Below are 3,518 nucleotides of genomic sequence, written 5' to 3' on the forward strand. Positions count from 1 at the left end.
TGGAGGTAATACCCTACTTCCTGCTTGATTGATCTTGATGATATGAGTATTACAAGAGTTGATCTACCACGAGATCGTAGAGGCTAAACCCTAGAAGCTAGCCTATGATTATGACTGTTGTTGTCCTATGGACTAAACCCTCCGGTTTATATAGGCACCAGAGGGGGCTAGGGTTACACAGAGTCGGTTACAGAGAAGGAGATCTACATATCCAAATTTCCAAGCTTGCCTTCCATGAAAAGGAGAGTCCCACCCGGACACGGGACGAAGTCTTCAATCTTGTATCTTCATAGTCCATCAGTCCGGCATAAGTACATAGTCCGGTTGTCCGAGGACCCCCTAATCCGGGACTCCCTCAACTGGGTTGGCTTTGCAAATACTGTTATAATCTACAGTCGGAGGGTGTCGGTGTCAAAACCGGCGGATCTCGGGTATGGGGTCCCGAACTGTGCGTCTAGGCGGATGGTAACAGGGGACAAGGGACACGATGTTTTTACCCAGGTTCGGGCCCTCTCGATGCAGGTAAAACCCTACTCCTGCTTGATTAATATTGATGATATGGGTAGTACAAGAGTAGATCTACCATGAGATCAAAGAGGCTAAACCCTAGAAGCTAGCCTATGGTATGATTGTTGTTCGTCCTACGGACTAAATCTCTCCGGTTTATATAGACACCGGAGAGGGCTAGGGTTACATAGAGTCGGTTACAATAGGAGGAGATCTTCATATCGTATCGCCAAGCTTGCCTTCCACGCCAAGGAAAGTCCTATCCGCACAAGGGACGAAGTCTTCAATCTTGTATCTTCATAGTCCGGGAGTCCGGCCAAAGGTCATAGTTCGGCTATCCAGACACCCCCTAATCCAGGACTCCCTCAGTAGCCCCCGAACTAGGCTTCAATGACGACGAGTCCGGCGCGTAGATTGTCTTCGGCATTGCGAGGCGGGTTCTTCTCCAAATTCTATATACTTGTCGAATAGTGTCCGGCTTCTGATAAACGTTGCACTCCTTGGCTTCCACGCCCAATAAAGGACATCTTCCACGTGTCGAACGAATGCGAAAAGCCTGGGTATTTTTACACTTTCGCCCCTAGCTGCGCAAATGAGCTGCCTATAAAAAGATACGAGGATCTAGATCCGAATCACACCATCTCCCCTTCGCAAGCTTTCACCAGAGCGCCTCTGACAAAAAATCCATTCTATCATCGACAGTCGACGCGGCTCCTCCTCTCGCGCTCCCAGCCCCAAGCCTGGGGATTGGGAGAGATGCTCAGTCCCGCATAGCAAGCTAGTGACGCTCCAAACCAAGGGATTTCTTCCCCCAGCCTTCATGGTTCCGGTTCGAGCCGGACTCGCCACCTATAAGGGCGGAAAGCAAGCGGAGAGCGTCCCCGATCCATCCAAAGGAGAGAGGGTATGCTTTGTCTCTTATCTGATAAGAGGACTTGGATTTCCAATACATCCGTTTCTCTGGGGGCTCCTGGAGTTCTATGGCCTCCAGCTGCATCACCTTACGCCTGCCTCCATTCTGCACATCGCGGGCTTCGTAGCCCTTTGCGAACTGTTTTTGGGCGCCGAGGCTCATTTTGCGCTGTGGAAGAGATTATTCTGCCTCGTACCCCGTTCTCATGAGGGGTCAATATATCAAGTGGGCGGAGCCAAGCTATGGTGCATCGCCGGGACCGGGTATCTATCCGGAACCCCGAAGAAGGTGTCCAAAGACTGGCCTTCGGAATGGTTTTATATAGAAGACACCCCGCTACCGGATCCTGTTCGGACCTGCCTCCCGGAGTTCAGTAATGCTCCCTTGAAGAAACGCCTAAGTTGGCGTCCACGGATCACCCAGAGGAACAGTGACAGGGACGTCCTTTACCTGATGAGCCGAATAAGGTTGCTAGCTCATTCCGGACTGACCATGATCAGTGTCATGGCCACATGCATTATGCGGGGGGTGCAGCCACTTCAATATAGGGGCCACCCCATGTGGGATTTCAATGGGAGGACGATGCTACCCGTCACGGCCATCAGGGGCTGGGATCGATCACCAAACTGGTGAAGATCTTGTCCGCGTTGTACAAGGGGGAAGAGGAGGATTTTCTCCACGTCAGTCCATTGAACGGATTTTCTATGAACAATCCTCGAAGCTGGGTAAGCGAACATCTCCTTTCCCGCACATCCTATCCGTACTCCCCTGGTCATATATCTCATTTTGTGAGTTCGACACAGGAACTGCGTCAGGCCGTAAAAGATATAAACAGCCCGCCTCCGCAACCTAAGGATCCGGAATGGTTCCTCGATCCGGCCTCCCAAGAGGATCCGGACATATTGGTGGAGCTGATTGAAGGGGTATTTCACCAACTGAGCATCGATAATGCCTTGGTTGCCATTATGGTCGATTACCCCGGAATACTTCCAGCCTCACAGGTAACTGAGGCCGAAGCCCCGGTACTTTGATAATGACTCATCCGTGCTTATTTTTGATCACTGTATATCAATGGTGTTTCGCAGGGGGAGCCTGCGAGGCGGGAAGCCGAGCCCGCAGCGGCTAGCCAACAAGGGGCAGCGCGGCCACGCAGGCTAAAAAGTAGTGCGGTCCGGGTTGAAACGCAGCCGCAGCAGTAAGGCGTGTCACCATATTCCCGGGATTGATTTCAGGAAGGTATATTAACGCTGGTGCTCCTTTCAGAAAGAGCGCTCGCCGGACTGTGTCCGGAGAGATGGCCAATCGAGCCTCCGCCAGCCAAGCTCCAATGCCGGGTCCGGAAGCGGAGGTGAACACGAGGCATGCGTCGGATGCTCCTCCGATAGAGGATGCCGACAGATTGTCCTCCACCAACTCCGAGGTGGAGAGTGCCATGAATCTCAGGCGCCGCCGGACAATTCTTCGTGACGCATGTTTCTCCCAAGAGGCATTGAACGCCTTCAATTTGGTAGATGTGCACCTCCGTGCCGCTCAATATGGTCTAGCCAGAGCCACGGATCAGTATGTAAAGGACATACGAGTGAGGAAATTTGACAGTTATATATGCCAGTAGCCCCTCAGACTTAAAATAGTTAGGAGAACTGGTTTAAGGATCATTTGTTATGCTGGATCTTACGGAAAAGAATACCCGACTGTCTCAGGAGCTTGAAGAGTGCAAGGCCCAGCTTAAGGCCGCACTAGCCGCCCCAGGGGGAGCCACAGAGACCCCCTCCGGTAATATATACTTCGAAAGATAAGTAGTTTGTGAAGTGCGGCGTGTGTATGAGTCGGACAATAATATTGCAGGTGGCGCCGGACTAGATCCGGACAAGCAACATCTCCTACGCCAGTTAAAGGCCGGCGAGAATGTGCTTACAAGGGTGAGGCAAGAGAAAAATAATCTCCAAGATGCCAACACCCAGCTAGGTGAGGAACTAAAGGATGTTCGAGCCCAGCTGTCTGACTCCGTTAAGGAGAATCGGCGGCTTCGTCGCGGCATTTATAGTAAGTGCTTGAGCGAGCTTTTTTGAAAAGAAGAGTTTGGCGAGGAAGTCGACTA

This window comes from Triticum dicoccoides, chromosome 4B, assembly GCF_002162155.2.
Source record: "Triticum dicoccoides isolate Atlit2015 ecotype Zavitan chromosome 4B, WEW_v2.0, whole genome shotgun sequence".
Taxonomy (NCBI): domain Eukaryota; kingdom Viridiplantae; phylum Streptophyta; class Magnoliopsida; order Poales; family Poaceae; genus Triticum; species Triticum dicoccoides.